This window comes from Branchiostoma belcheri, unplaced genomic scaffold, assembly GCF_001625305.1.
Source record: "Branchiostoma belcheri isolate BF01 breed outbred unplaced genomic scaffold, Haploidv18h27 scaffold51, whole genome shotgun sequence".
Lineage (NCBI taxonomy): Eukaryota > Metazoa > Chordata > Leptocardii > Amphioxiformes > Branchiostomatidae > Branchiostoma > Branchiostoma belcheri.
Window position 1 is genome coordinate 425932 of NW_017804143.1, and position 10296 is coordinate 436227.

The 10296-nt window shown below is 44.0% G+C and overlaps 1 pseudogene; it reads left to right on the forward strand.

Moving 5' to 3' along the window:
* The first annotated feature begins 569 nt into the window (after window positions 1-569).
* On the forward strand, window positions 570-10296 carry LOC109480427 (annotated as a pseudogene).

Genomic DNA, 10296 nt, shown 5'->3' on the forward strand with positions numbered 1-10296 from the left:
CTTAAAAAAAGCTCTTCAAGGGAAAACACAACAGGGTTAATTCCAAGAACATTAATATCAGTCCACATTAATATTACCCCACACCTCTGTGTCGCAACATCTGAAAAAATAACTCCTTTCATCTCTTTTAGTTACGACATTCAGAAACGCAAGCTATCCGCTATTCTGGAAAATAAGTCTACGGTATGCCGAAGGCTAGCTTGTTTACGTGATCCGTGAAAAAGGCTCTCCACTACGAAGTAGACGGCACGATATTCTGCTTTTTTATATAATTATTATAACAAGAGTTGATACTGCAACATCAACAGTCTTGGTTTTTTATCATAGTCCAGAAGTAAAATATTACGGAAATACACACTAATACGTGGTAAGTCACTCGTGTTGGTTATGCATGTAAACAGCCAAACATCCAATTTCTAGAAAATTATTATTATTCATAAAAGACCAGGTAAGACCTGAGCTCAGATCAGCTCCAGATTATGCCCCAGCCGAAGTGCTGGCTGGCGGGTGCGCCGCCGGCAGACGGACTACAGCAGGTCTGAACAGCGAACAGACAGATATCCGTAGTGATGGCTGACCCACGGGAGACACCGCGTCTGGAGGGGGAAGAAATAGAGATGTCAGTCCTCCAGGGGGGCTTCAACCGCCAGGATCCGGAGGTACCGCCGCCTCTTCCCCCCAAACAGTCCCGGCAGGACCCGTCCTGTCGCCCCAAACAGACCTGGACGGACCCGTCCTGTCGCCCCAAACAGCCTCAGCAGGGGCTACCGGCTGGTCCGGAGGATCCGACTCACCGCGCTAGACGGAAAGGTGGAAGAAAGGCCCGGAAGGAGCCCTCCCGTCCCCCCGATCAGACTCTCGAGCTACCGACCCGTTCCACCGAACAGAGCCCGGGCCCGTCTCGTCGCTCTAGATGGAGAGGTGGAAGAAGGGCCTGGAAGGTTGGTAGACTTCGTCAGTAATTGTGATATAGAAATAAATAAAGACAGAGGAATGTGGATAGCTTTTTTGTTTAATTACTTTAATTATCATTACTTTAATTAATGGTCAAGTTGTATCACTTTTCAAAGACATCGTATAAAGTATACTCCTTTTCAGCTCCTATAACGGCTATATAATGTCCTTTGAAGTAAATAAATAAACCGTTCCTTCCAGATACCGATCGCGTACCAGGTACCGACTCGTCACACGGACGAGACCCCGGGACTATCGCCTCGTCCCCCCGAACAGGCTCCAGACGAACCATCGGTGACGCCGATCCGCCCCAACCAGAGAGACGGAAAAACGGCAGGCGTGTACCGGCACAGGCTACGGGAGGAAGACCTCGTCAAGCTGCCGCTGAACCCGATGTACGGGGCAGATCTAGATCTACCGTCAGGTCAGTTTAAATCTAACATTACATGCACAAAACTAGATACATGTAGAACACCACCAGCCTAGAAATGACAACATATACCCCCACCCTGTCTGTTTGGTCCACAAATCAGCTACAACCGTGACGAAACACAACCCTATCAATTATGATTTCTTTATGAACTAACAAAGTAAAATATACTGGAAGAGCAATTTTTGGCGCTTACCCCGGGTAGTAGGTAATTTTTTTTAAATGAACCTCCAAGTAGTTGTCCAGTATTTGTGGAACATATTTTTACACATATTTCGTGTCTTCAGAAAATTTTTTAAAAAGTTGCAAGAACAAAGCAAAAAACACAACAAAACTAAACAAAAAATCAGATGTTTGTAGACAAATAACATTCCTGTGATAATTTTTAAATTGTGTACCTTAATTTCTAATACCAATACCAGTGCAACATCTACATGTAACACGATTAGTATCTAGCCTCCTTCGCAGACTTGTGGGGTGGCGGCGTTAATATTTTTTTTTCGGGGAGCGACGCGAGTTATGCCGCTGAGGGACGGTCTTGCCGCCGAGGGAGTTTGCCGGGGAGAGAGTTTTTCACCGGGGCAAGTCTGCCAAGGAGGCTAATTAGTATTAATGACAACCGCTGCGTCAGTATTCAATATTCTCACTTGCTCTTGGGGTAACTGTATATCTAACGGGTTCATACCGACCTACACTACCTTTTTGCGACGATCTGATTTTAGTCCTGAACTTCAGGTACAGATTTCAAAAACTAGTGTTTTCATATACAAAGTATAGACTATTCCGTTGCCATGGCAACTGTCTATGGCCCGGTTTACACGGGGCAAAAATATCATTTGAGCTGCGTCGAACGACGCGCTGCGCATTTTGTGCGACAGATCTGTTTAGCGTGTAAACAACCTCCACCACCGTGTGGCACATCCGACTTTCGTGTGGCACATCCAGGGGCGCCACAGAAAATCGACGTGCGGCACCTCGCTTCGGTGTCGGATGTTGTTTACACGCTAAAAAATCTGTCGCACAAAATGCGCCGCGCGTCGTTCCACGTAGCCCAAATGCTATTTTTGCCCGTGTAAACCTGTCCTATGATTGACAGCCAGGAGCAGACCATTAAGTTGGTAAATTCCAGTCATGAATTTTCATGTAAACCGACTACGTGTAGTTACGTTGACTGGATCCATGCATAGTGGGATACATGTAGTATTTGACCCATTCAAATATTGGGTCTGGCATTAAGTATTAGGGATTGATACACAGAAAGGTATTCTTCCAAGAGAAATATACCCTTCACAAAGACAAGTTCCTCTAGATCCACTGATGAAATAATAGGGTTCTGCCTTGTGATGTTATTTGTCTGTTACACCATATCATTTTTAGTTCATGCCCCCTTAGAATGATCTCCATTATTTATGGGAGTTTGCCTGAATGAATGAAGTATGGAACAATTTTCAAGGTTTTGTCCCTATTTTGAGGGGAATACAAATGAGGGGACGGTATTGTAGTGTTAATTGTAAGGCTGTTATCTGTGCAACAGTGAGTGTTGATAGGAGTTGTCCATGTGGCTTAATATAGAGTGACCTGTTCAATGTTGGGTCTGGCAATGGGGTGGCATTTATAGGTATTGGCAGAGAACAAAATGCTTAAGATGGAAATAAAATACTTTTAAGTATTTTATTTCCATTTTATTTAAAAAAGATGTTAGAACATCTTTTTTCAGAAACCGTATTAGCCGAGAAAAAGAAATATATTTTGCTGTTTTCTGCATTCCTCCCTCCATTTTGCTCGAGCCCGTGGAGAGTATTTGCCATTCTTATGAGAGTTTGGATCCACATGTGCCAGGTTTTGTCCATATTTTTGTTTCATCCAGTAGTAGAGCTTTTCTACGAGTAATAGTGAGTTGTGGTTAGATTTGTCCATGTAGTAGGTATGGATTGATTTAGAGTGACTTATTCAACATCAATACAGAAAACAAAGTCTTTTGAAGGAAATGAATCCTTTACAAAGACGAATTATTCTTTGTAGAAAGGCAGTTCTGACTTGTGAGTTTATATTTTTGTTACACCATATTACTTCTATATTTCACACGGGAGAGGTTACCATGACCCCATTATTAAAAGAATTTAAGAAATTTAGTTATGATTCCATTTAATCCAGTTCTTTTGTTTGCCCTCACAACAAATAGAATTTCTTCGCACTCTTGGTTAGTGATTAATTGATAAAGTAATTTTCTGCTTGTATTGTTGTCCAGTTTCATATTTTCAAGACATTTGTCATAGAGCTTATCTTCGGTTACATTGTCATTCTGCCTATAATATTTCGATAATGTTTCTTTGTACATCCGTTTGAGGATTTCAATGTCATCTTTGATTATTTCCCCTCTGATTTATCATAAATCTTTTTCAAGACCGTTTTTTCCGCATCACAATATTCATTTAGTTTATGACCTTGAAGTGTGATTGCCAGTTTATGGGAGCATGGCTACACATCCTGTGGTTGAATGAATGAATGAAGTGTACAACAATTTACAAGATTTTGTCCTCACTTTTCTTTGAACCACGGTCACCATATGGTCAGACAGAGACACATTGTTGGGCTGCAACAGTGAGTTTTGATCAGAGATGTCCATTTGTCAGGCATGGCTTGATACAGAGTGATGTATTTGATATTGGGACGGGCAATTTTGTGTTGGGTTTAATACAGTGTTCCAAGTGAAGTACTAGTAAATCCAGGCAGGGAGGAAAGGAGTTCTCACCTTTGTTTTATATTTTATTTCTCTTACACTATATTATTTTTCATTTTACACTGGAGGTCATTATAACCGCATCATAAAAGAATGTCAGAAATTTAGTTAGGATTACATTTAATCCAGGTCTTTTGTTTGCTCCAACAAAGTTAGGCCTTCTTCACACTCTTGTTTACAGATTGGTTGATAAAGTAAGTCTCTGTTTGTACTGAAAAAATTGTTGTCCGGTTGCATACTTGTATTTGACGATATCATCTTCTGGACAATATGTTTCTGATATAATATCTTGATAGTATTTTGTACATTTTTAGGATTTCAATAAAATCTCAACTTCCAGTCTAATGTATAATAGATATATTTTTCTATATCGTTCTTTTTTCAAATGTAAAATGTCGGATGAATGTACAATTGTGTTTGTTTGTGTGTTTGTATGTTTTCCAGCCAGCATAACCCAAGAAGCTACTGATGGCCTGTGTCTGTAGACTTGTGACGATATTTTATACGCTTGTAGGTCTTGAATGACAATGCTCGATGGACATTATGTGCCTCCTATCCGCTTTCCTTGGTACTGCAGTACTGTTTCTATACATTCTGCCAGTGACGTAGCTGAGGTCTTAATAGTTCTTCTCGTCAGGAATCACTCTATATAGGAAATGCAGAGACGATTTTTGTTGTGCATGGTGAAATGCGAGCTGTTGTGCACGGAGAATGTTATTTACATCTTTAATTAGGAAATTTGATAATTCCGGTATATTACGCTATTATCATATGATATACGTTACTTTGAGTGAGTGGATGTTAATTATGTAAATAAGGCCGCCCAATTTGCATAATTTCAAATGCCACCAACCTATACTGGCGCATTATGGTAATTTCATACTCGTGACATGTTTGTAAGTTACTTCTAAAATGTGAACATGACAACGCATAGATTGTATAATTGTGTCAATTGCAACTTACAATACACGCAATTTGGTGGATGTGGTCTTCAACGGACTTTTTATTCACAACCACACTTACATAATCTTCAAATATTTGTAGTATGATATCTTAAAACTCTTTTTAATGTAGAAAAAACTTGGCAAGATGATGAATATGTTTCTGTGCGTGGGCAGTATTGTGGTTTTGTAAACATCATAAGTCGTATCTAGCATGCATGTGGATAGGTATGGACACCAGTACAAGACAGGAGTTAATTGTATCATTTGGAGACTTTTCGATAAGGAAATAAATTACATTGAATGATAAATTGCTAATATGTACTTCTCTTTGGTTGTAGAACCCGATGACCAACAAACGACTCCCAAAGAAGTGGTCGGGGCAGCCCAAGCCGAGATGACAGCCTCGGGCGGTCCGGCAGACGGCCCAGGGCAACCTCTGAACCGAGATGTCCGCAGCGCCCGGCCGGTCCACTCTACCCAGAGGCCCGGAAGAACCACCGGCGGGGCCCAGCCTGCAGCGGCCGCCGCACACATGTACGAGGATGGGGAGACGTTCATGGGTCTGGGACAGCCTCTGAACCGCGACGCTCTCGGCGCTCCGACCCTTCCCAAGTCCCCGAGGCCAGGAGGAACCACCGACGGGTCCCAGCCTGCGGCGGCCGCCGCACACACGTACGAGAATGACGACACGTTCAGACAGGGTCTCGGGCCAGCTCTGAACCGGGATGACGGCCCGCCACCTGTCCCGTCAACACCGAGGCCCGGAGGACCGCCCGGCGGGGCCCAACAACTGCCGAGCTGGCCACAGATGCTGCTGAACCCGCAAGCCATCATCAATCAGCTGCAGCCGAACGCCATGTACGACTCCAACGTTAACCACCCTCAAGGTTGGTATATGTAACAACACAATTGTCTCTTTCATACGTTTGGTGAAATGAGTTCTTTGATGTGTAAAGTAGGCTATGGAATTGACTATTGTTTACTATTTCCTCATCTTTCCTAATCTCTGTGCTTTTGTTAGCAACCACAATTAACACACATAGTATTTTGATTTTCCACACAAAATCATCAGGAGAGGAATCTTAAGTAACACAAATGATGTATTTCTTTACTGTCCCCCGCATAGGCGTCGGCCCAGCCCCGGAGAGCCGTACCGTTTGGGAACGATTACGTCATCACCAGTCCCCCGCCTGCTGATGTGCGCCGCCATATCGTCCGTTACCATGGTAACACTACTGATCGTGGTGTCTGTACTTCTGACGCACCTCTACTCCAGACCTGGATACAACGACTCTGTAAGTTTATTGATTTTTTTTTCAAATTCACATATGAAAATCACTCTACATTGAACCGCGAGGGGAGTCGACATCGTCTACCAGATACCTTTGACCCAGTGTTGACGTCACACTTCAAAGAAGCCACGTGACAAGCCTCACTGGGTCAGTCTACTGAGAAAGATCAGAGCGACTGGTCGAAAGCTCTAGGTGAGAGAATTTTCTGTGTTGGAAGAAAAGTTTGAACTTTAAACATGTAACTACCAACACAGATGAACTTTCATGATCATGAATGTGAAAAAAAAGGTTGTGAAAAAAAAGCTGTCAAAAAGACAAAAAGCACATCAGATGGAGATACCACTTTTTCATCATTGTTGACTTGCAGATAACAACTTTATCTTAAAAACGATGCAAAAACATGGCATTGTTTATTTACCACTTTACAGTCGGCTACAAGCACAGAAGGACCTAACACCTTTGGTGGCAGTACTGCCTGGCAAAGTTCTACTGTGGTGACGAGACCTGACGAAGTAATGACCTTGATGACAGCTGCTGACGTCATCAAGGTCAGTACTTGTCAGTATTCATGATTTTTGGATTGTTGCACATCCACCACACTTGCAGCCATTGTAGACATAAAACAGAAGACAACTGTACGTAGGCGACTTCTGAGCTGTATTCGTGACGCCCAAACAACGATATAACTATTGAATAGAATTGTTCAAACATATTATGACATCCAAGCACTACGATGTAAATGAAAAACTATGTAAATTTGTTCATACGAGGGTGGATCAAAAAGTTCTCGGCCTCACCCAGAAAATAAAGGGCAAACTCCTATTCTTTAGTATAACTGTATACTATGATGTCTTACATCACTGCACACAAAAATTCAAATTTCTATATTCATTAGTTAGCACGTGACGCCCCGTGAAAATGGGGCGGGTGAGGGCAAATCACAAAATGGCCGCAACAGAAGCGTGTGCTGTGATCATGTATATCGATAAAAAGGGATTTTCTCGTAAGGAAATCCATGAACACATGGTCAGGACACTTGGTGAGGACTCTCCTTCTTATTCAACTATAAAGAAGTGGGTTGCTAGCTACAAGCGCTGCAAGGTGAGCACCAAAGATGAACATATGTCAGGATGCCACAAATCAGCACCATGGACAATCCAGTTGAGGCCATCCATCACATGGTAGTAAATGACAGATGTGAGACTGTCCAACATGTAGCAGAGTCTTTAGCCTGTGTTGTGGCTCTGTTCACAATGTTTTGTCAGACATCCTGGGGATGAGCAACCTGTCTGTAAGGTGGGTGCCTAGAATGTTTTCTGAACATCAAAAGTTAAACAAGCTGGACATTTCAAGGAACGAATTCAGTCCAATCCATGCAATTACCTCAAAACATTTTTCACCCAAGATGAGACATGGTTTCACCACTTTCACCCCAAATCAAAACAACAGAACAAACAATGAATGAAGAATGTTTCCCGGCCCCCAAGAAGTTTTATCGAGTTTCATCCGTTGACAGGGGTTTTGTCTCTGTTTTCTGGGACAGCAAGGGAGTAATCATGACTGAATACCTGTGAATAGGTTAAAACATCAATGGGGAGTACTATTTAACAGAAAAGCAACAGTTGAGGACAACGATCAAAGAGATAAGGAGAGGAAAGCACCGAGCTGGCGTGATGACAATGCACCTGTCCACACAGCACAGGGGTCAGTGACAGCAGCAAACGAATTTGGCTATGAAGTCTAACCCCACCCTTCCAATTCACCTGACCTAGCACCCTCGGACTTCTACCTATTTCCTAAACTGAAGTTCCACTTACGTGGTCAACGTTTTTATGGTAATGATGACGTCATCAGTGCGGGTGAGCCCTATCTGGGGGCTCCAGATGCAACCTTCTTCCACAAGGGGAAAACAAACCCGGAACATCACTGGACCAAGTGCATTGCAGTTAGAGGGGACTATGTTGAAACATAGTGTAAGAAATTTTTTTCTGCCACGACGTTTTCTAGGTGAGGCCGAGAACTTTTTGATCCACCCTCGTACATGTTTCAAAAGGAGAGAAGAGATCCTGTAGACATATCTTGTAGATATATGCTGTAGATAGAGACGTAGCACAGAAATGTAACACCTGTTTCTTCTATACTTGCACCCAATTTATCTAACTTAGTGCATTTGACTTATGTAGAGCGTGAATATGCAATAAAAATTCATTGACATTGATATAAGATGGCGTTTGTGGTAGGTCAGCTATATGATTTCTTCAAACCGCGTTGTCTTTTGTATCAATGGGCACAACCAATGTATTGTTTGTTTGTTTACCTCTTCACAGCCGGCTACAACTACATCAGGACGTAACACCGCTGACAGAACTGCCTGGCGAAGTTCTACTGCGCTGATGAAGACTGACCAAGGGGCATCGGCTGATGTCATCAAGGTCAGTACTTGTCAGTGTTCCTTGGGTTTGGGATGGCTGCTCATTTAGCATACTTGTACACGGTAGACAAACTAGACATAGATATAGAAGTCAAGCACTACAGTTTCTCATACACATTGTATGCACATTGTAATTTTAGGTATCTGCCAATTACAACATTGGGTAACGGTGACGCTAGGAAGTTTTGTCAATGTTTAGGCTCGATAGGTCTTTGTACTACAGGAAATCACATATGTGGTAGAAAGAAATCGAAATGGAAATTATAGAATTTTTCTCATGCTTGTTGCAGAAATGGTGGTTTGTTTACAGTTTAATCCATTCTAACTGTTTAGGTGAGTCCGGTCCACGGACGTGGTCCCTCACACGGCATCACTGCAGCAGGACCTGCAACAACCAACAACAAGCCGGTTTCAACTGACACTGAAGGTTCGTGAAAACATCCAATGCCAACCCATAACAGTTTGTGTTATAAGGGGTGGGGGCTGTAAAATATGACCTGATTAAGGCGACTGTACGCCAGAGAAGTAAAGAAAAATTTAACGTGGTAGGCAATGATCAGGTCAATCTGTTGTTCCCGTAGATCATGCCAGCAGAGCACCCGTCATCACCTTTGGCGATGAGTCGGGGGCTGGAAAACTGCGCCGCGCACGCGGAGTCGCGGTTTCCCCCGACAACAAGATCTGGGTGGCTGACGAGACCAAATCCCGACTCCAGGTGTACAGCATGGCAGGCGCCTTTCTGTACCAGTTTCCGCAAGGTGCACCAGGGCTGGGGTATCCGGCAAAAGAGCCATCTGATGTGTCCATCGACAGAGATGGTCACCTGTGGGTCTTGATGAGTGGGTACCCTGCCAGCCCTGACTCCCTGGTGCAGTTGGACAGGGAAGGTCAGCTCAAAGCCAAGTTTGACCTCCCTGACAACGTGCCCAGGGGAGTGCACCGCGGAATGGCTGCGGGCTTGCGCAACAACCACATTTACGTCACCTGGTCTGACGGTCGCAGTGGTGGTGTGCAGGCCTTCCAGCCGAATGGGAAAGTCGTGTGGGGAGTCGGTCCTCAGCAGCGGATGAAGACGCCGATGCACGTCGCCGTTACCGGGGAAGACAGCATCTTCGTCTCCGACTTCGACACCCACTTCATCTACAGGTTCGATGAGAACGGGCAGTACATGTCGAGGTTCGGAGGACCGGGGCTGAGTGGTGGCGACCTGAATCGTCCTCGCGGCATCTGTGCGGACAGTTCCGGTCACATCTTGGTGGCGGACAAAGACAACCAGCGCGTGGTGGTGTACACAGACCGGGGTAGATATGTCCGCCTCATCGCTGTCCCCCGCCGTGCTGAACACCCTGTAGGGGTTGCAGTGGGGCCGGGAGGACAGTTGGTTGTGATCAACACCAAAACAATCACTGTCTTCCCCCGCTACTGATAATGATGCACATTAAGGATGGTCCTCGGAATGGCCATAAGGCCATGTTGATTTGATTATATGGATGACATCCTCCGAG